Below are 23,495 nucleotides of genomic sequence, written 5' to 3'. Positions count from 1 at the left end.
TGAGACTGAAGCCTGCCTCACTGGAGCTGAGTCCTCTTGTTCCTTGGGTGTGGGAACCAGTTGGCTGGAAAAACAGCCCCACTCTTCTCATTAACAAGGCAGTTTCAATCAAATGTGTTTATGTGTTAATAGTTATCTATCAGTTTGTAACATACATATGTTTTCTGAAAAACTGAAATGATACTACTTGTGAAAATAACTCAGGAGATATTAAAACCTTTTGATCACAAAATAAATTTTAAATTTTTGACCCCATTTAAAGCTTTTTGTTGTAGAGAAGTAGGGCGAGGTAAGCATAAAAGACTTTGAGGAGGCAAAGTAGATGGCACTGGGGTCAAATTTTGTGACAGAAGCCGAATCAAGTCCAGGAACGACCAAAACTTCCAAAGGAGCAAAAGTTCGTCCTTTTGCGGAGGCGGAGGCGGAGGCAGAAGCGGCGGCAGAAGCGAAAGGCGGAAGCGGAAGGCGTCCATCTTTACCGTGTTCAGATCCGGATGAGTCCCAGCCCCCGCCACACAGGTCGTGGGTTCTCCTTCGAGAGTGACCACTGATTCCTAGAGCTTTTCCTAAACTGGAGACGGATCCTGCCCTGGGGGTCTCAGTCACCGCAAGGACTCGAAGGTAACTGCCAGAGGGCCCAGGTGGCCTGAGGTGATGCCGGGCACAGGGAGGGGCTGGGGCGGAGAGACGGCTGGGGTTTGGGGCCGTGTTGGGGATGAGTGGTGAGGGGTGCCCAGAACGGGGAGGCAGAGGTTGGTGCGGCCACGGTGGAAGGAGCCACAAACGTGGACATATAAAGGAGGACCAAAAGGTTTTTTTTTTTAGTAAAGATAAATATTTAGGAGAGAAATCACAACTTTGTATAAAACAAAACTCTATAATTTAAAAATTGAATTGTGAGCTAAACGCATATGAGGGGTCACGGGTTTTCAAAATTCAGAGATTAAGAGCAAAACCAAAAACTTGTAGCCTGCTTCCCTGTGAGCCTCTTCTCCAGCCCATCCCGGCTGCAGGACTCTGGGGCTGCCTTGAGGAGGGGGTGCTGTTTCTCAGGTTTCGTCTGCAAAGGGGTAAGACACCCCAAACCAGAGCACTCAGTGGTGGGCTTACAGCCAATCTTGAGCTTCTCAAGACACTAGAATGCACCCCAACCTGCCTGCCCCTGAGGCCTGGCATCAGCCAGTGCGGCAAACCAGCAGGCAGGTCACTGAATGTCGTCTGAGCTGCAGGGCCCTTCCTGGGGCTGGGGGTCCAGGCCAGGGCCTCTGTGCTGTGTGTGTGTCCTTACTGTCCACGCCCGAGCCTCATTTATATGGAGAACACATTTCTTCTCAGAAAACCAAACCTCAAGCAGTTGAACTGGAGAATGAGGACAGAAGGGCTTATGCAGAGCCGGGATATTTTTACACAGAATCAGAGGAGGGCGACCTTCAAACTATTATTTGTTTTTCTCCTTTTGCCCAGAATTAATCAGCTTAGCATGGATGCCTGGGTGTCCCGGTGAGATAGTGAAGCCATCTCATTTGGGTGTTTACCTTTTACAAAAGAAAAAAAATCCATTTCTTACGAGTACATTGTTATTTATTCTAGAACTTCCCTCATAAACAGTCAATTCATGCTAAGTAATCCTATAAAGTAATTTATTTTAAAAACTCATTGAAAGGATAAGCAGAAGATCGCCTCTTCCTGGCATGTGTCAAATTGCTTTATATGTAGCTATTCTAGAGCAAAAATGCTGACTGTCCATTGAATATTGTCACTTGCCAAGCAGAGAGCTGCCCACCGCTGTCACTTACCCCTTTCACCCATCTGTGGGTCAGTATGCAGTGTATTTGGGGATATGACACAGTTTCTTATCGCCTACCATCACCTGTCCTGTGTGAATTGAGGTGGAAGTAATCTCTTGAGGATGACCTGTCTGTGTTTAAATTGAAGACAAACAATTGCCATGGACAAATCTGATTTGATCATTGAAGAGACAAGCCTCTGTTTTAGAATTCATTGTTGTCACTCAGTTTTGCTGTGATTGCCTCCTTGGTGCCTCCTCTTTCTACAACAAAACTGAGGGGAAAAATAGGTGGGGGGAACTGTGCTGCAGGCACTTTTAAGTGGATTGAATTTACCTCTGTTTAAGTAGTAGAGAAATATGTTTGGGCCCTGGAGAGCAAAATGCCCTGGATAATTTGCTCATAAACCAGGCACATGCCTGGAGTGACCAGTGAGTGTGGCAGCAGCCAGGAGGGACCACCCTGTTGTCTTGCCTCAGGGCAGGCTCTCCCACCCCAGCTCCTTGGTGGTTCAAGCAGCCAGGAGGGATCACCCTGTTGTCCCTGCCTCAGGGCAGGCTCTCCCACCCCAGCTCCTTGGTGGTTCAAGTGACCTTGTGCATCCCTCATGTCAAGCCCTTTCCCAGGCAAGCAGGGGTGGGGCTGGAGCCCTGGGATTCACACAGGACACACTGTGCACCATGAGGTCAGTGACATCATAACAGAAGCCTGGCTTCTCAGACCCATCCAGCCCCAGGAATCCTGAAAGTGGACAGACCTTGGGACAATTTGGAGGGAAGGGAGGGGCTATCTCAGGGAACCCTGCACTGCATGTACCTCTCAGGGAGAAACGGGTGACAGTGGAAGCACCCTGGTCTGGGGATCAAGGTACCTGGGCTCAAAGCTTTGCTCCCATGTACCTCAGTCAGCCTCCTCCTCTGCAAAACAAAGACAGTAAAGCCTGGCCAGCCACCCCTTGCTTGGTCTTCGGGGTGTCAAGGTAGAACTCACACTTTGAGTCTTGGCTGGGGTGGAGTTTGGGCTGGATAAAGAAAGTACAGTGAAAGTAGAAGTGGTAGTCAGACCGATGTGCAGCTGGGTTTGCTCTGCTGGGCAGTGAGAAGCAAATGCTGAGTGACTGCCACCCAGAGGAACATGGCTGTCAGGCCCTGTGACCCAGCACCTCTCCACCCTGGATGTAAATCAAGGGGTGGGGCTGAGAATCAAGGGGTGGGGCTCCCAGGAACAAGGCCATGGCAGATGAGGAGGTCTGGAGTGTCTAGCCTAATGCAAGCTATTTGTTTCCCAGACAAATAGCTCAGTGGAGCAGAATAGAGAGCCCAGAAGTAGACCCACATAAATATAGTCAACTGATGTTTGCCAAAAGTACAAAGGCAATAAAATGGACAAAAGATAGTATTTTCAACAAATGGCACTTGATGTTCACATGAAAAATAAAAGTATCTAAACACAAATCATAAACCCTTCACAAAAGTTAACTCTAAATAGATCAAAGAAACTACAAACTACAAAATTTCTAGAAAATGACATTAGAGAAAACCTAGATGGCTTGGGTTTGGTGATGACTTTTTAGGTACAACACCAAAGGCAACATCTATGAAGGAAACAATAGGCTGGACTTCATTAAAATTAAAAACTGCTCTGCAAAAGATAAAGCCAAGAGGCTGAAAAGACAGGTCATAGACTGGGAGAATATGTTTGCAAAAGACACATCTCATAAAGGGTCATTATCTAAAATCAACAAAAGACTCTTCAAGCTCAACAATAAGAAAATGATCTGATTTTTTTAAATGGGCAAAATAATTTAACAGATTCCTCACCCAAGAAGATATACAGATGGCAAATAAGCATATGAAAAGATGCTCCAAATCTTATGAGGGAAGTGCAAATTAAAACAAGGATGAGATACCACTACACATCTATTAGAATGGCCAAAATCCAGAACACTGACAACACCAAATGCTGGTGAGGATGTGGAGCAACAGGAACTCTCATTCATTGCTGGCAGGAATGCAAATGGTACAGCCACTTTGGAGACGGTTTGACAGTTTCTTACAAAACTAAATATAATCTTACCATATGGTCCAGCAATTGCACTCCAAAGAAGCTGAAAACTTAGGTCCACACAAAACCTGCTCACGGATGTTTATAGCAGCTTTATTCATTATTGCCAAACTTGGAAGCAACCAAGATGTCCTTCCTTCAGTAAGTGAATGGATAAATGAAACGTGGCACATTTGGGCAATGGAATATCAATCAGTGCTATAAAGAAATTAGCTATCAAGTAATGAAAAGACATAGAGGAACCTTAAATGCATGTTACTAAGTGAAATAAGTCTATCTGAAAAGGCTATATATTGTATGATTCCAACTACATGACATTTTGAAAAAAGCCAAAACCGTGGAAACAGTAAAAAGACTAGCAGGAGTCAGGCATTTGAGAGCAGGAGGAGTGAATAGGCATAGCACAGAGGATTTTTAGATGGAGTTTTGCTCTTGTTGCCCAGGCTGGAGTGCAGTGGTGCAATCTTGGCTCACTGCAACCTCCACCTCCCAGATTCAAGTGATTCTCTTTTCTCAGCCACCCGAGTAGGTGTCCACTACCACACCTGGCTAATTTTTTTGTATTTTTAGTAGAGATGGAATTTCACCATGTTGACCAGGATGGTCTCGAACTCCTGACCTCAGGTGATCCACCCACCTTGGCCTCCCAGCATGCTGGGATTACAGGCATGAGCCACCGTGCTCAGCCAGTATAATAAGATTTAAAGAGAAATGTCAAAACGTTAAAAAGTGGGAGGATGAAGATAAAATGTTGAGTTTTTATTAGTTTTCTCTTTGCTTGTTTGTTTGTGCACCAGTGTTAAGTTGTCATTAAAATAATGGGTTATAAGATATTATTTGCAAGCCTCATGGTAACCTCAAACCAAAAAACATACAACAGGTACACAAAAAATAAAAAGCAAGAACTGAAAACATACCGCAAGAGAAAATCACCTTCACTAAAAGAAAGACAAAAGGGAAGGAAAGAAGGAAGATAAGAGCACAGAACAACCAGAAAACAAATAATAAAAGGGCAAGAGTAAGTCTTTAACTTGTCAATAATAACAATGAATGTAAATGAACTAAACTCTCCAACAAAAGATTAAAAAAACAAGACCCACCAATCTGTTGCCTACAAGAAACACACTTCACCTATAAAGACACACAGTGGCTGAAAATAAAGTTATGGAAAAAGATATTCCACGCAAATGGAAAACCCCCCCAAAAAAGAGCAGGAGTTCCTATACTTATGTCAAACAAAATAAATTTCAAGACAAAAACTATAATAAGAGAAAAAGTAGGTCATTATATAATGATAAAGGAGTTAATTCAGCAAGATGATGTAACAGTTGTAAGTACATATGCACCCAACACTGAAGCACCCAGATATGTAAAATATTATTAGAGCTGAAGAGAGAGATAGATCCCAATACGATAATAGCTGGAGACTTAACACCCCACCTTCAGCATTGGACAGACCATTCAGATAGAAAACCAACAAAGAAACATTGGGCTTAATCTGCACTGTAGACCAAATGGACCTAATAACTGTTTACAGAATATTTTATTTAATGGCTGTGGAATACACATCCTTCTCAGCACATGGATCATTCTCAAGACCGTATATTAGGCCACAAAACAAGCCTTTAAAAATTCCAAAAAGATGAAAGTATATAAAATATCTTCTCTGACCACAATGGAATAAAACTAGAAATCAATAATGAGGAATTTTGGAAACTATACAAACATATGGAAATTAAACAATATGCTCCTGAATAAGAACAAAAACCATATGATCATTTCAATTGATGCTGAAAAAGTATCTGATAAAATTCAACATCCCTTTATGATTAAAAAAATAAAAAATAAAAGCCATGTACAACAGACCCATAGCTGGTATTATACTGATGGGGAAAAACTGAAAGCCTCTCCTCTAAGATCTGGAACAAGACAAAGATGCCTCCTTTCACCACTATTATTCAACATAGCACTGGAAGGCCTAGCTAGAGCAATCAGACAAGAGAAATAAATAAAGGGCATCCAGATTGGAAAAGAAAGTCAAATTATCATTGTTTGCAGAGGATATGATCTTATGTTTGGAAAAACCTAATGACTCTGCTGAAAAAGTATTAGAACTGATAAATTCAGCGAAGTTGCAGGATACAAAATCAGCATACAACAGTCAGTAGCATTCCTGTATGCCAACAGTGAGCAATCTGGAAATGAAATCAAGAAAATAATCCCATTTACAATAGCTACAAATAAAATAGGAAGAAACTTAACCAAAGAAGTAAAAGATCTCTATGGTGAAGACTGTAACACATCGATGCAAGAAATTGAAGAGAACACACAAAAAAATGGAATGATGTTTCATGTTCATAGACTGGAAGGACCAGTATTGTTAAAATGCCCATACAACCCAAAGCAGTCTACATATTAAATGGAATCCCTCTCAAAATACCAATGACATTCTTCACAGAAATAGAAAAAAAAAAATCTTAAAGTTTATCTGGAAGCACACAAGACCCAAAAAAGCCAAAGCTATCCTAAGAAAAAAGAATAAAACTGGAGGAATCACATAACCTGATTTCAACTTACACTACAGAGCTGTAGTAACCAAACCAGCATGGTACCAGCATAAAAACAGACACATACCAATGGGACAGAATAGAGAACCCAGGGCCAGTTGCAGTGGCTCACATCTCTAATCCCAGCACTTTGGGAGCCCACGGCATGCGGATCACCTGAGGCCAGGAGTTCAAGACTAGCCTGACCAACATGGTGAAACCCCGTCTTTACTAAAAATACAAAAAATTAGCCGGGTGTGAGGGTGGATGCCTGTAATCTCAGCTATTCGGGAGGCTGAGGCAGGAGAATCTCTTGAACCTAGGAGGCAGAGGTTGCAGTGAGCCAAGATGGCGCCACTACACTCCAACCTGGGTGCTACAGAGTGAGACTCCATCTAAAAAAAAAAAAAAAAAAAAGAGAACACAGAAATAAATCCATCCATCTACATACAGTAAACTTATTTTTGACAAAGGTGACAAGAATATACATTGGAAGAAAGGACAATCTCTTCAATAAGTGGTGCTGAGAAAAAAACTGGATATCCTTAAACAGAAGAATGAAACTGGACACCTATCTCTCACCATATACAAAACTCAAATCAATATGGATGAAAGACAAAGACAAATCTCAAAACTATGAAACTACTAAAAGAAAACATTGAGGAACTCTCCGGGACACTGGACTGGGCAAAATTTTTTGAGTAATACCCCACGACCACATGCATCCAAAGCAAAAATGGACAAATGGGATCACATCAAGTTAAAAATCTCCTGCACAGCAAAGGATACAATCAACAAAGTGAGGAGACAGCCCACAGAAAGGGAGAAAATATTTGAAAACTATCCATTGGACAAAGGATTAATAACCAGAATATATAAAGAGGTCAAACAACTCAATAGGAAAGAAATCTAATAATCCAGTTTAAAAATGGGCAAAAGATCTGAATAGATATTTCTCTAAAGAAGGCATACAAATGGCAGACAGGCACAAGAAATGGTGCTCAATATCATTGCTTATCAGGTAAATGTAAGTCAAAACTATGAGATATCATTTCACCTCAGTTAAAATGGCTTTTATCCAAAAGGCAGGCAATAATGAATGCTGGCAGGGATGTGAAGAAAAGAGAACCTTCATACACTGTGAGGTGACAGGCAAAGGAAATGTAAGATACACGTAATTGGAATCCCCAACAAAATAGTGGAAAAATGGACAATAATAAATACTAAAAAAGAGTAAGTCAAGAATGTCTTCCACAATCCTGTGCCTGCACATGTCATCCACAGGCCCAAGGGCTAGCCATCCCTGCCTGCTGCCACCACCACTAGCACCGGGGGCCTGAGGGTGCACCTGCTCAGCCCATCACTAGTATCATCAGCACCCATGAGAGATGCTCAGGGGTTCAATGACCAGTCTGCAAAGGGCCTTCTGCCACCACAGCCAGTGCCTGTGCTGCCACCCAGGGTAATGGGGACTAGCTTACACAGCACTTCAGCCTCCAGCAAAGCATCACCACAGTCTCCAGAAACAGCCACAGCCTAAGCTACCGAGGAACTTGCAGATACCACTGACAGTGATTACAACCACTGACGTTGATTACAGCCACAGAAATCATACAGAGACTACATTACAGCACCCACTTAGAATTAAAGCCAAAGTACTCTACCCAACTGACACTATGGATACAATTATAGGAAAAGAAGTATTTCCCTAAGAAAGCTACTTCATAAAATTGGTAGAAGTGACTATTACAACAGATGCACAGTTATCAACCTAAGGACACAAGAAACATGAAAAAGCAAGGAAACGTGACAACTTCAAAGGAACACAATAATTCTCCAGTAGCAGACCCCAAAGAAAAGGAAATCTGTGAAATGCCTGAAAAGAATTTCAAAATAATAATCTTAAGTCTTAGCAAGATATACAGAAAGACAAAACAAAGAAATCAGGAAAGCAATTGATGATCTGAATGAGAAATTCAACAAAGAAATACATTTCATAAAATGAACCAAACAGAAATCCTGCTACTGAAGAATTCAGTGAACGAAAAATACAACCAAGAGCTTCAATAATCTATTATATCAAGCAGAAGAAAGAATTTCTGAATTTGAAGACAAAGCAACGAGCACTTTTTGTTTGTTTTGTTTTGTTTTTGAGACAGAGTCTTGCTCTGTCACCCAGGCTGCATGGCATGGTCACAGCTCACTGCAGCCTCAACCTACCAGGTTCAGGTGATCCTCCCATCTCAGCCTCCTGAGCAGCTGGGACTACAGGCATGCCCTGCCACACCTGGCTAGTTTTTAAACTTTTTGTAGAGATAGTATCTCACTATGTTGCCAAGGCTAGTCTCAAACCCCTGGGCTCAAGCGATCCTCCCATCTTGACCTCCCAAAGTGCTGTGATTACAGGCATGAGCCACCATGCCTGGCTGAAGACAAAGCTTTTGAAATAACCCAGTCAGACTGAAGAAAAATAAAATAAAAAAAACAATGAAAAGACCGGGTGCAGTGGCCCACACCTGTAATCCCAGCACTTTGGGAGGCTGAGGCGGGCAGATCACCTGAGGGGGGAAGTTTGAGACCAGCCTGACCAACATGGAGAAACCCAGACTCTACTAAAAATACAAAATTAGCCAGCGTGGTTGCGCATGCCTGTAATCCCAGCTACTCAGGAGGCTGAGGCAGGATAATCACTTAAACCTGGGAGGCGGAGGTTGCAGAGAGCCAAGATTGCACCATTGCACTCCAGCCTGGGCAACAAAAGCAAAACTCCATCTCAAAAAGAAATAACGGCCAGGCGCAGTGGCTCATGCCTGTAATCTTAGCACTTTGGGAGGCCGAGGCAGGTGGATCACCTGAGATCAGGAGTTCGAGACCAGCCTGACCAACACGGAGAAACCCTGTCTCTACTAAAAATACAAAATTAGTCGGGCGTGATGGCGCATGCCTGTAATTCCAGCTACTCAGGAGGCTGAGGCAGAAGAATCGCTTGAACCCAGGAGTTGGAGGTTGCGGTGAGCCGAGATCGTGCCATTGCACTCCAGCCTGGGCAATAAGAGTGAAACTCCATTTCAAAAAAAAAAAAAAAGAAAAGAAAAATAGAAAAATCCTGTGTGACATATGGAACACCACCAAGTGAACAAATATTCAAATTTTAGGAATTCCAGAAAGAGAAGAGATGGGGAAAAGCATAGAAAATTTATTTAATGAACCAATAGCTGAAAATTCTCGAGTCTTGTAAGAGATGTAAACATTTAGGTAATTATTATGCCACTTTCTGGCTTCTGTGATACTAATGAGATGTCACCAATCTAATTGTCATTCTCTTGTAAATAATCTGTTTCTTTTTTCTTTAGGGCTATTTTTAAAGATTTTCTGTTTCCTTGATTTCTCTTCCTTTGGATTTATTGGGCTTCCTGAATCTTTCAAGAATCTATCTAGTGTCTTTAAGGTATCTGAAAAATTCTCAGCCATTGTCTCTTCAAATATTGCCTCTCGTGTTATTTCTATTATTTCCTTCAAAAACTCTTACATGTATGTTAGGTTCTCTGTTTCCATCATCCATGGTTTTTCAACTGTTTTTAAGTGTTTTGTCTCTTTGTTTCTCTGGACTGCATGCTGATGTAATTTCTTTGGATCTGTTTTCCAGTTCACTGTTTCTCTCTTCGTCTGTGTCTAAATCTGTTGTTCAGACATCGAATTCTATAGTAATTTGTTTCCTTTGCTCTTATTATTCTTGATTGTGAACTGTTCATTTGCTTTGTAAATATATTGGTTGGAATTATTTGAGTCTTTGACTTGATTTTCCCCAGAAAGATTTGTATTTCCTTCAGCTTGTCACCTTGATGGGAGGGGGGAAGGGGTGTCTTCAGTAGGACTATTTTTGTAAATAAATCAACTTAAAATTTGGACCACACAAAGTTAGACCGAATTTGGATCATCAACTTCATTGAGGTCTGCCTTGAGTTTATAAATTCTTGGGGTATTTTTTTCTCCTTCCTCAATGTTACTGCTGAACTATATCTTGGCCGTTTGGCTAAGATCAAGTGGAGTATCTTTTCTTATCAGTTTAATGTTAGGGCTGAGACAGAAACATTTCCTGCATGTCTGTGTACAATTGCATGAAATTTGAAGTTTCTGTTTACAAAGAATCCCCTTCTATATTTCCCACCTTGGGAAGATCGTCAGGCTTATTTCCTCTCCTCTCAGCCCTCTATCATTGTCAGACTTGCTCAGTGTTTGCAGGGTTCTGTAGAAAACCTGGATTTGAAAGTTGGATTTGGCGTGGCTTTTCTCCTGGGGTTCTTGATTTCCCTCTCTTTGTTCCTTGTGATTTATTTGCTTTCATGAATGATCTGTGGTGTGTTTTATAAGTTTCTTTGAATTCAACTATTTATTCAGGAGGGTTGTTCAGGGTATCTTATCTGCAATCGTATAAGAAATAGAATCCCCAAGGCCATTCTTCACTTTCTATGTCCTTTTGGTTTGGATCTGTCTTAACCTAGAAAACAGAGCCTGAGGCAAGGATATAAAGCGTTGGGGCTTTATTTGGGAGGTGTAAACCCAGGACTGTGAGAGTGAGGTGCGAGAGATTGAGGCAAGGAAGGACCTCCCTGCAGTGATGCGATGTGAGTCTCAACTGTGCTGGCTGCTGTTTCATAAGGGGCTGAGGTGACCTGGCTGGGCAGATGCCTCTGGGTCAGCTGCATGGGAAGATGGCTCCAGGGAGTCCACAGGAGGGGAACGGAATGTATCTACTGGCTCTCTTCTGGCGGCTACTTTACACTGGTCAAAGCTGTCCTCACAGGGAATCAGGGGCCCTGGGTTGCATTCCCAGCCTCCTCAGCAGCTGCTGTGGGTACCACATCCCCATGCTGCAGAGTGGCATCTCATGAGGACACAGAAGTGGCAGGTGGAGCACGTGGCTGGTTTGCCTGGCTGCACTGAGTTGGTCGAGGCAGGTCAGCAGGACCCTGAGTGGCTGCTTGGCCCACACCACAGCAGAGCCAGGGAGACCAGCAGGCACATGAGATGTCTGCTGACCCAGGGTCTAAGATGGCCCAGTTATGCACTGGCACCTGTGCATTTCTGGGCCACGACACCTGCTGAATTGAGTTCTCAGTGTCATTACAAGTCATTGGTTTCTGGGTGATGTTAAGATATCACAAGGTGGACTGGCTGTGTTTCCAACCCTTTTTCCTCTAGCTCCATACAGCATCTCCATCCCCATCGCTGGCCCTTGGCAGCTCAGGATAAAGTCATGTGAAGCTCTGGTGCAGATCAAGGGCTAGTGGTGGGGATAAGAGGCTCTGCTCCTATGGGGTGGGGGTGAGGGGCTCTGTGCCCATGGAGTGGGGGTCAGGGGTGAGGGGCTCTATGCCTATTGGGTGGGGGTAAGGGGTGAGGGGCTCTGTGCCTATGGGGTGGGGGTGAGTGGCTCTGCGTCTAAAAGCTAGTGGCGGGGGTGGGGGCTCTGCTCCTACGGGGTGGGGGTGAGTGGCTCTGCGTCTAAAAGCTAGTGGCGGGGGTGGGGGCTCTGCTCCTACGGGGTGGGGGTGAGGGGTGAGGGGCTCTGTGCCTGTGGGGTGGGGGTGAGTGGCTCTGCGTCTAAAGGCTAGTGGTGGGGGTAAGAGGCTCTGCTCCTATGGAGTGGGGAGGCCCCTGGGGTGGGTAAGTTCAGCTGTGGGGAAGCAGTGGGAGGCTGGTTTGGGTAGCGGGTTCAGACTTGTTTCCAGGCAAGGGTATCAAAGCCCTGCTGGATTTCAACCCTCTGACAACCCAGGTCAATACCCCAAGTCCTTTCAGGGCAGAACCTTAAAACCCCCACAGGAGTAATACGAAGTATGGAACTGGGTTCCTGGACAGCCAGCCTTGTAATTGTGCACAGACGTCCTCGTCATTGTGATGCTGTCACTAATACTGTAAAAGATTGGTCATTGTTCAGCAGGAGAAAAGAATTCTATGGCCAGATACACATGGCTATCTGCACATTACAGTCATAATGCCCCCACTGGCTCTGAGAATTCCTGAAACAAGGGGCTTATCTGACCTGACGTCGTGTGTGACCATAGAGTCCATCTCCCACGGACGTGAGCTGAGGGAGCAGAAGCCAGATTGTGTGCCCTTCCCCACACGAGGAGCCTCAGGTCTTGGTAGAGCAGCATGACATTCTGGTGTGGCCATAAGAGGGTGTGGGAGGAGCAGACAGGGGAGAAAAATGGGGTAAGCAGCGCCTCCTCAGCCCCCCAACCCAATGACCCTTAACAGCCACCAGCACCCACAAGAGCAGGTGTTCTAGGACAGCCAGTCGAGAAGGCGAGATAAACATTCTCTGTGTCTAGCCTGGCGTCAAGTTTGAGCTTATGGGACATTAACTCACAAAGCGAAGTAACTGCAGCACGTTGTGAACCCTCCCTGAATTAATGGCAGGGGAATCTGCTTCAAACAGAAATGGGTTATCTACAGAAACTTTGGATGTGCAGTTGAGTCTGAATCCTCCCCATTAATGGTGAGGGTAATGGGGTGGAGAGGACAGCCTCAGCCGGCCCCAGCTGACTTCTCTCCGCTGTGGAAGTTAATTCTGTGAGGCTGTGGGGCTTGACAGCGTTTTTTGCCTTCCTGCTTTTTTTAAGGCAGACATTGCCAATTCACCTTTCTGGAGTTGTCTTCTGCGTGGGGAGAAGATGGTCGAGGGGCCTGCTGGGAGCATGGGGGAGGCACCTTGTGCCCACACACATCTGCGGATGAACTCTTGGGGTCATGCGGAGTGAGTCCTAACTGTGTACGGCTTTAGAGGGGGTCTCCAACTCAACCAACCGCTCAGTGCTCAGGGCAGTCTTATCTCGTGGATACATCATGACAGATGCCAATGGCAATGTAATCATCAGAAAGTATTCTTTAAATTTCTTGAAACAAGCAACCAGAAATATTAAAGATAAGCCTAAATATGAGGCAGCCCTGTGTAACCCACCCACATGACACTGGTGTAGGTTTGCACACGCCTTGCATTCCATGGAGTCATCGAATGGTTATACAAGTGTTATTTGTGGCCAGGCGCGGTGGCTCACGCCTGTAATCCCAACACTTTGGGAGGCCGAGGCAGGTGGATCACCTGAGGTCAGGAATTCGAGACCAGCCTGACCAACATGGAGAAACCCCGTCTCTACTAAAAATACAAAATTAGCTGGGCGTGGTGGCGCATGCCTGTAATTCCAGCTATTCGGGAGGCTGAGGCAGGAGAAATGCTTGAACCCGGGAGGCGGAGGTTGCAGTGAGCCGAGATCACGCCATTGCACTCCAGCCTGGGCAACAAGAGCAAAACTCCATCTCAAAAAAAAAAAAAAAAGTGTTATTTGTGTTATTTTAATGTTCTGCCTTTCACTTCAAGTCAGATACCTTTCCACATGCCTCCTAACTTCATTATACTTTTCAATACCGCCTAGTTGTGTATTTAGGAGAGGTACAGTACTTTACTAAAACATCTCCATTATTGCACATTTAGTCAGATAATTGTTTTTCCGTTTAAGTGATGTCATAATGAACATCTTCATGGTGGTTTTGTTTCAAGTGAGATTCTTGTTCTTAAGCTGCATCCCCAGGGGTGGGATTACTGGGTCAAAGCACAGACACATCTTTATGACTTTTGCTCTGTATTACCGAAACTCACAATAATGTTTAAAGGATTGTTTGCGAAAGGGTTGTGTTCAAGGTGATTCAAGAGAATCAGGAGTTTCAGGCTGTCCAGAAGTTTGTAAACCAAAACCACACCCCTAATGCAAACGAGTTATGGATCTTATAAAAGAAAGAGAATCTGTATGACGCTGAGCAGAAAACATCACTCATCAGCCTGATACTTACTTTTCCCATAGTTGACTTGTTTAAAAAGCTGTAATTTCAGAAGATGTGTTATTTTTAGTAATAATACTCAGCAGTGACATCTACTGAACTCTTTTTCTTCATGTTCCTGGCACGATAGTAAGCATTTAACATGAATTTTCACACATAATCCGTATGACAAGCCACGGAGTAGCCCTATTTTATTTTACAGCTTTGGAAACTGGGGTTAGAGAAGCAAGTAGCCCCAAATCACACAGCGGCATAGGGCCGAGCGTGGATTCACGTCGGCTGGGCTAAAGCCAGAGCCGGTGCTCACCCTGATGCTGTCCTGCCGAATCCAACTGTGTTAGGACTCTGTGCTACTGATCAGTGAGCTATCGATGAATATCAGAAAATCGATTGATTAAGGACACCTGACAGTGAGGTTTTAGCAGTCACTTTTCCTCTTGGTACAGATGAACACCTACAACAGAGAGAAGGACAAAGCTGTTCTCCAGTGCCGGGCTCACCTGCACCACCACCTGCAGCCTTTGCTTCCTGACTCAGCCTAACTTCCGATGTCAGAATAAATGCAGGAGAGGGCAGTTTGGTGGTAAAAGGGGAGGAACTATACTTGGAAATGATATTTTTCTGCATACTTAGAGCCAAAAACCCCACTGGTTCATTGATCTCTGTGAGTAAAGGGTTAATAAAGCTCCCTTTCTGGAATTGAATCTGACCTCTGCTCACGTCTCCAGCTCTGCCCCTGGGGAAATCTGAGAGGGAGGGCCACCAGCTCTGTTCCTAGGTGTGGGCAGCAGAATTCCAGCCTCGACAAACGCCATCCCAGAAGTGAGATCGCCCGTGAAGATGCTGCGTTGCTTGGCAAGAGGGACCTGTGCCAATGTCATTAAGATTCCTAATCAGCTGACCTTAAAGTAGATGAGCCTGGATCCTCTGGGCGATGTGAGTCCCTGACAGCAGGAGAGGGGGCAGGAGGGGAAGGGGGGGACTCGAAGCATGAGGGAGACTGGCTGCTGCTGCTGCTGGCATAGAAGGAGCTGGCTTCTGCCAACAGCCTTAGGGAGCCCAGTCGCTGCTGCCTCCCCAGCACCCTCAGGCAAGACCTCAGCCTGGGCAACGCCTTGCCTTTGGCCTGGTTTGTAACAATCCAAGCACCGCCCCCAGAGTTACATGACAACTTTCATTGTCTCCTTCACTGTGGAGGCCATGAGGAGCCCCCGCCTGAAGAATCCTCAAGTACCCATGCCGAGTTGAACCGTACAATCCGCAGTAGGGCAGGACCTGCCCTCCTGTTCATCGCCCCTGGCGGTGGCCGTGCACAGTCCTCAGTAAGGCAGGACCTGCCCTCCTGTTCATCGCCCCTGGCGGTGGCCGTGCACAGTCCTCAGTAAGGCGGGACCTGCCCTCCTGTTCATCGCCCCTGGCGGTGGCTGTGCAGTGAGCCTCCCGTAAACAGCACATAACTCAGCTTCAAAAACCCAATCTCATAATTGTGCCTTTGATCAGAAGTTGTATCTATTTAGATTTATTGTGATTTCTGATATATTTGGATTGTTTATACCTTTCTATGTTGTATTTTCTAATTTATCCTTTTGTTGTTTTTTTCTCCTTTCTTACCCCTTCTTTTGGTTGATTCATTCTTTCTGCTTATCCCACTTTCACTCCTTCACACTACTTTGAAAATTATATTCTCTATTCCTATTGTTTTGGTGGGGAATCTCAAAACTTTAATCTACTATTTATTTTAGAGTCTAAAGTGGCAGGAGCAATGCTGCACACCTGTAATCCTAGCACTTTGGGCGGCTGAGGTGAGGGGATCACTTGAAGCCAGGATTTCAAGTCCAGCCTGGGCAACATAGTGAGACCCTGTCTCTACAAAATATGGAGGGGGAAAAAAAAAACCTAGCTGAGTGTGGTGGCATGCACCCGTAGTCCTAGCTACTCAGGAGGCTGAGGTGGGAGGATTGCTTGGGCCCAGGAGTTCCAGGCTGTGGTGAGCTATGATCATGCCACTGCACTACAGCCTGGGCAACAGAGCGAGACCCCATCTCTTAAAAACAAAATCTAACAAAATCTAAGGCTATTCAGTGTCTTCAGTCTCTTTTCATTCTTCTCAAACATCCAGAGTTTCCGAAACTCAGGTAGTTTGCTGTACCTTGTTTTTCTTACCCCAGCAAGCGGGGATATTGCTGTTACTGGTGTTAGGAGTGTTAACACAGTGAGTTTAACTTCATTCATGTTTATGGTTCCCTTGCTTCAGTATCTCTTTTTGTGTCTTCACCTTTCCTTCTGGGATTATTTTTCCTCTTCAAAGATCCTTTAATGAGATGTGTTTATGGTAAACCGTGTTGGTTTTTCTTTGTCTGGAAGTAATCTGTATTTTCCTCTTATGTTTGAAAGATAGTTTTGCGGATAACAGAAGTCTAGATTGAGAGTATTTTCCCCAAGTGCTTTGAGATATCACTGGCGCCTCCCGGCACCCAGTGTGGGAAGGAAGCTGGCTGTCAGCCTTGTTGCTGCTCTTGTATGGGTCATCTGCCTTTTCTCTCCTAGGACTCAGCATCCTCTGTCTTTGTTTTCCTGCAGGTTCGCCATCGCTCTCCAAATGGGGGTTTCTTTTGATTTAGCCTGTTGGGATTCATTGGGCCTTCTGAATGTGAGGATTTATGTCTGGAAAATCCTCACCTGACATCTCCTTGAATGTGACCTCTCCTGCACTCTTTATTGTCTCTTTCTAGAATATTCTTTACATGAAGATGAAGCCTGTACATTCTCTCTTCTGTGTCCTTTCATATTTCTTTGACTTTCTGTCTCTTTAGCTTTCTTGGCTGCATTCTGTGTAAATTATCTTTTAAGTGTGTCGAATTTGCTATTCATGTTTCTCATTTCAATGATCATATTTTAATTTCTAATTGTATTTCATTTTTGATAACATCTTGTTCCTTTGTCACACTTCAATACCCTCTCTTATTTCTGTGAACATACTAGCCGTCATTACTGTATACTCTGCCTTGGATTATTCCACTATTCGCAGTGTGATGAGTCTGACTGTACATTTGGTTGTTTCTGCTGACTCTTGCCCATGGTGGCCGGCTTCCTGGTGTGTGGGGGGCCTCTGTGTTGTGAAATCACGTTCACATGGGTGGGACTCTCAGGCGTCCGAGGGTGGATCCCTGCAGAGCCTCTGTGCTTGCCTTTGCCAGGACCCAAGCAGCCCACTTGGAAGTACATTTTGTGGGTGTGGATGCTTTAAACCTTGAACCCACTTGAGGATGGCTGGTGGTAGAAATTCTCGAGACTTTCTCTTATTTGCTTCTCTTTTCAGAGCTGAGGCTCACGCAGCAAGCGTCCCTGCCACTTCCCCATGCCTGGCGGGTTTCCCTGGCTCACTCTCGAGGGCCCCTCTTTTGGGCTCCTGGATTCCTGCGGGGCTTCTGCTCTGGGTTCCTGCCTCACGCAGGCCCCGGGCTTCGTCTCTCTGCTTGCCTGGGGCTGGTTAACACTCAGGATCCTGGCCAGCAGGGATCAACAGGACCTGTGCAGACGGTGCTGTGCCCAGCTGGACTCACGCTTCTCCTTGGCCTCAGGCCTTTTGGGATTCAAGTTACCTTCTCCCCAAAAAGATTTTCAAATGTGATGTTATTGGGCATTTTCGGGTTTTAGAGGCCTCTGTTGGAAGGCCTCCTCCCCCATCTCTCCTGCTGTATTCTGGGAGGGGTGTTCCTGGCCCATCTCCTCAGGGTTGGAGAACTGCATTGCAGTCGGCATTTGAAGGACTCGACACAGTGGCCCAGCCTTCCTGTTCATCTTCTCTCTCTGCTCGCCAGCCTCTGCTGGGCCTGTGCACCGTGGTGTGTGTCCTGCCCGCTCCCTGCATGCAGAACGTCACTTGTTCTACAACTTTCCCTTATGTGGTCTCACTGTCCCTGTCCCTGTGGCCACTTATGTGCCTGTTTATTCATCCTCCATGTTCCTTGAGGAGACGGGCCTGGGAGGGCAGCGGCAGGCCCCACTCACACTCACACCCCAAGCCTGGGCCCGCTGCTGGCCACGTGGTGGCTCAGGAGACCGTGGCATCTGCCTCCTGGCACAGATGGCTTGTGCCCGTTCTCCTGAGGGGCATTCTCTGCAGACCAGCTCACATGCTGTAGCATTGTGGCCTTTCTCAGGAGTCAGCAAGCACGCGTGTTCGTGCAAGCCTTTCTAGAAAGTGACGGGTGGGGACGTGTTGGCAATAGGGGGGAGTGGAGGGGCCGACGGCCTTGCAGCCTCTTGCGGGCCCAGGGCTGTCCACTCTCCATACCACTCACATGGCCACCCTGAGGGCAGTGAGCCCGGGGCCGTGAAGCTGCTCTGGTGTGTCCTGAAAAGGCCTTTCCATAGGAGCGAGAGGCTCCATGTGTCACAGCCTGGAGCTGACGTGGCCATGACGACTGATGGGTCCGGAACGGATGGTCCCGCAGAGAGGCACGGCTCCACGGTGCCCCCAAAATGTGCGCCCCTTCATTCACTCCTGTCGTTCCCACTTGTCGGGGCCAGGTCACTGAATTCCCAGGCCCGCTTGGGCTGCCCCGCCCCTCCCTGAAGACTCCGTGGTAGAGGGCTGGAGGAGGTGGCCCCGGCAGTGGACTCCGTGGCAGAGGGCTGGAGTGCAGGGAGGAGGTGGCCCCGGCAGTGGACTCCATGGCAGAGGGCTGGAGTGCAGGGAGGAGATGGCCCTGGCAGTGGGGGGTCTGGAAACATCTCCCTTCATCATCTTTGGGGTCCCCTCTGGACCCGCCATGGCCTCTGTCACAGTCCTCTGTGCGGGTCCAGGCTCTGCCTCACACGTGCCTTGCTTGCCACGCTGGGGGCTGGGAGGCCGGGTGGGCTGGGGGGTCTGCCCTTCGCCTTGAGGAGCAGGACAGTGAATCCACCCTAAACTGACTCAGCCCTGCCCCAGCCTCTTCTTGAGGTGGAAGTGGTGTGTGCAATGGGAAGGGTGTCGGGGCAGAACTGTGTCCCCCAAAATTCATATGTTGAAGCTCTAACCCCTAGAACCTCAGAATGTGACTTAGGTCTTAAAAGGAAATAGGGGCTTAAAAATGGGGATTGAGTTAAACGGAGGCCATAAGTCATTAAATTGTACACCTTCAATACGTAACCTTGCAGTGCCCCCAAATACCTTAATAGATAAATGTTTAAGGCAAAGGAGGTCAGCAGGGTAGCTGGGACCCAGTCTGCCTGGTATCCCTGTAAGAGGAGGGGGTGAGGATACAGACACACGCAGAGGGATAGCCCCGTGAGGACACGGGGAGGAGACAGCATCTGTGAGTCCAGGAGCGTCTCAGGAACCAGCCCTGCCCCTCCTTGACCTCGGAGCCAGCCTGCAGGAGAACCCCTCTGTGTTGGTGCCGGAGCCCCCAGGCTGTGGTGTTTTCTCACAGCCGCCCTGAGTGACTCACAGCGGTTTGTCCCTGATGACTCTGTGCTCTCCTGGGGCCATGTCTTGGTTCTGTGGCTGAGCACCCCTGTTCCCTGCCCTTCCAGGCTCCTGCTCTGACAGCTGGGTGCCTGTGCTGATCTCCTGGCTGGGGCCAGAGACTTGCAGATAGGAAGTGGGTATTCCCGCCAGGAGCAGGGCATGCACTTCTGAAAACAGGAGGGTGATCCGTGCAGGGGGAGCCTGGCTTCATGTGCTGCTGGAAGTGGATCTGGGGATGAGTGACGCGGCTCGAATCCCTCAGGAGGTGTCGGGCGCCAAGGTCCCGAGCAGTTCCTGCTTCTCGTTTTTATAACCTGAGGTGTCCCAATTAGCTGCTGCTTTGGAACAAATCACCCTCAAACTTAATCGCGTAAACAACCACTCATTTGTCTTCCACAGTCCTCTGGGTCAAGGTTCCAGGCCAGCTGGGCTCAGGGCTCTACTTACAAAATGCACTTTATGGGCCCAGCTTCTCCCTGCCCTGGTGGGGGCCCAAGAAGCATCCCCAGTCTGGTGGGGCCCCCGGTCTGGATGAGCCCCCGATCTGGTGAAGCCCCCGGTCTGGTGGCATCCCCGGTCTGGATGAGTCCCCGGTCTGGATGAGCCCCCAGTCTGGTGGGGCCCCCGGTCTGGATGAGCCCCCGATCTGGTGAAGCCCCCGGTCTGGTGGCATCCCCAGTCTGGATGAGTCCCCGGTCTGGATGAGCCCCCAGTCTGGTGGGGCCCCTGATCTGGATGAGCCCCCGGTCTGGATGAGCCCCCCGGTCTGGATGAGCCCCCGGTCTGGTGGAGTTGAGTGCTCAAGGGGTTGCTCGCCGCTGCTGGGCCCCACGGTGCCCACCTGGCCCCCCAGGACCCTGACCCCACACAGCCCTTTGTCTAGCCTCCCCACCCCACACACCTTCCTCCCTCCCCAGAACATCTGGTGAAGATTTGTTGTACCCTCCTGGGCCCACAGTCCTTGGGGCTGCTGCAGTCCGAGTGTCTGTGTCCCCCAGAATTCACGTGTTGAAATCTTACACCCCAGTGGGCTGGTGTTAGGAGGCCTTTCGGTGAGTGAGGAGGCACGAGGCTGGAGCCCATGAATGCGATTCCCAGGGGTCAGCATAGCCTCGTGCCTGAGAAAGCAGGCGCAGCCGGGGAGTTGAGATGCGGCGCCAACACAGTGTGAGCAGGAGGCCAAGCATAGAGACGAAGTTTAGATTCATTAAATGTCTTTCTCTTTGGCATCGTTACGAGAATTTCTGCCGCTCACGAGTAGAAACACAAAGCAGAGAGAGGAAGTCAATGGCCGAGGGAACTCAGGGAAGGGTGAACAGAGGCAGGCAGGTAGGAAGGCCAGGGAGGAGCCTGGTGGCCCAGAGCTAGGGGACAGGCAGGGCCACCTTGTGAAAGCAGGGGGGCTTGGGTGGGTCCCAGGCAGGGCTCGGGTGGGTCGGCCCTTTCTTGTGCTGCCTGTGTTCTTCCCTGAGTGCAGGAGAGAGAGGGAGACACAGAGAGAGGGAGAAAGAAAGGGAGAGATGGGGGAGAAACACAGAGACAGGGAGACACAGAGGGGGAGACAGAGAAACATGGGGAGAGATAGAGGGACAGAGAAGGAGTGATGGGGAGAGAGGGAGAGACAGAGAAAGATGGGGAGAGATAGAGGGACAGAGAAGGAGTGATGGGGAGAGAGGGAGAGACAGAGAAAGATGGGGAGAGATAGAGGGACAGAGAAGGAGTGATGGGGAGAGAGGGAATAGAGGGACAGAGAAGGAGTGATGGGGAGAGAGGGAGAGACAGAGACTCAAAGAGACAGTGACTGAGGGGAAAGGCACAGAGACAAACAGAGCAGAAGGGGGACAGACACAAGTGTATTTGGGGCAGGGTGTGAACGGGCTTCCGGGATCCCCTACCTGATGGAGCCGAAGGTGCAGCGTCACCTGCTTCAGGAGAGCAGCTGCGACCACAGCCGGCCAGGGCCCCGCCTCCCAGCCCAGCTTTCCTGCCTGCCTGGGTAGTAACCCCACCCACAGGTGGCAGCCGTGGCCACGTCTCTGGGCCACGTGATTGTGTGGGGTCAGGCGTGACTCCTGCTGGGCTCTTCCACCTGCCAGGCTTGGGGGTTGGTTGTTGCTGTGGGGCATCCCTGTTGTCACCGTGGCAGAGGAGCCTGGAGTAGATCCCAGCAGTGCTCCCCACACACACCCGGAGCGGATCCCAGCAGTGCCGCCCGTGTCCCTGGATCCGGCCGTGCCTGAGGCCATCTCACCCACTGCCTTTTGAGTGGTCAGAGTTGTCTGTGCTCTTGAACTTCAAAGCCAGCTTGGGTCAGGCTTTTGTTCTCTTGCAGCTGAAAATGTGCTGGGGTGGGTGTGGGTGGGTGGCAGGTGCCTCAGGAGGTGGCACAGCTTTGTGGGCAGGGCCCAGAGGTGCTGACCCAGGAGGCCTCTTGGTGCCGCGGGGAGAGCCATGTTGAGGGGTCTGGCATGGATGGTGGGAAGCACCAAGTAAGTGGCCCTGACCCCGAGAGAATGGGGGAGTCCAGGGCTGCAGGACAGAAGGGCCTGACCCCAAGAGAACGGAGGAGTCCAGGGCTGCAGGACGGAAGGGCCCAGTGCTGCCCGTGGTGGCCGGGGCAGTTCTGGCGCCTCACAGGAGGGGCAGCCGTGGAAGCCCCATGAGCTTCCTGGGTGCCAGGCCCTCCCTCGGCATGAAGGACCAATCTCACATGGTCCCTGCTGCCTGGACAGAGGGGAGTGACTAAAGATGGCAGGGACAGAGGCGTGGCAGGTCCTGTCTGCAGGGTGCCGCCCCGAGGTGGAGCAGGGGGCCTGGCAGTCCCACCAGGCTCAGAGCCTCCTCTCACCCTGCACTTGGCTGGGGGCATCAGAGCCTGTGGTGAGGGCACTTGTAATTCTTGATGGGGGCTCTGCTGGGTCGTGGGCTGCTTAGGCCTGGATGCCCTGATTGTGCCCGTCCCCCTCTCCCTCCACACTGTCCCCTGCTCCTGAGAGGTTCCCTGCAGCCCTGACTCTGGCTGGCGGGGGAGGAGTCTGTGGTCGGTGGCGCACAGCAGGTGCGCAGCTGCTGCCCAGAGCTGCCCCCGGGCTCGGGAACTGAAGGAATGACTGTGGAGCCTGAAGCCTGGGCCTGGCCTGTGCTGCGGCCGCACCGCTGGGTGATGCAGGAGCCACTCCACCTCCCTGGCACCCCAGCCTCATCCGGCAGCCTGGGAGCGTGGGCCTCGGGTGGCCAGAGCGCAGGCCTCCTGCCCCTCCAGGGAGGCCCTGGCCGTGTCCTCATGGGGCCCCTCCAGGTCCTTCTGGCTCCAGGTCGAGACAGTGGCTGTGAGATCTGACCCTCCCGTTCCCCCTCCACCAAGTAGGAGAAACCCCAGAGCATGAGTCCTTGTCCCTCACCGTCCCAGGGACAGGGGGACCCCCAGATGCTGCACGGCTGACAGGCCAACGTGGCAGAAGCTCCAGCTTGACAGGAAGCCAGTGATCGTGAGAGTCTGTAGCTGTAACGAAGCCACAAAGCTGTGGCTTTCTTTGCCCTTCGGCTCTAGGAAAGGTTATCTGCCCTGCACAGCTCTCTGGAGGCCTGGCTGGGCTGTGAGAGCATCAGACTGATTATCATAAGAAAATAATCTCTGCAGACGCATTCCTCGCTAGAAGCAGGGGACAAAGCCCAGCTTCAAAGACAATTCCACACATGCCCTCCCTGCCCTGCACAGCTGCCTGCCAGGTGGGAGCAGAGCCCATGTAGCCGGGCTCAGGGGCCTGGGCAGGGACAGCGTGTGGCGGGGCGCAGCTC

At 48.7% G+C, this 23,495-nt stretch overlaps 1 long non-coding RNA gene and 1 pseudogene across 1 annotated transcript; both read left to right on the top strand.

The window, feature by feature from the left end:
* The first annotated feature begins 483 nt into the window (after window positions 1–483).
* On the top strand, window positions 484–14,943 carry LOC131381259 (uncharacterized). Its single transcript, XR_009209883.1, has 2 exons — window positions 484–621; window positions 14,686–14,943. It is a non-coding gene; the product is annotated as an uncharacterized LOC131381259 (long non-coding RNA).
* LOC116482832 (U2 spliceosomal RNA) lies at window positions 10,414–10,581 on the top strand (annotated as a pseudogene).
* Window positions 14,944–23,495: the final 8,552 nt, after the last annotated feature.

The sequence above is a fragment of the Hylobates moloch genome, unplaced genomic scaffold, assembly GCF_009828535.3.
Source record: "Hylobates moloch isolate HMO894 unplaced genomic scaffold, HMol_V3 SCAFFOLD_14, whole genome shotgun sequence".
Taxonomy (NCBI): domain Eukaryota; kingdom Metazoa; phylum Chordata; class Mammalia; order Primates; family Hylobatidae; genus Hylobates; species Hylobates moloch.
This window is presented reverse-complemented; position numbering and strand designations above follow the sequence as displayed.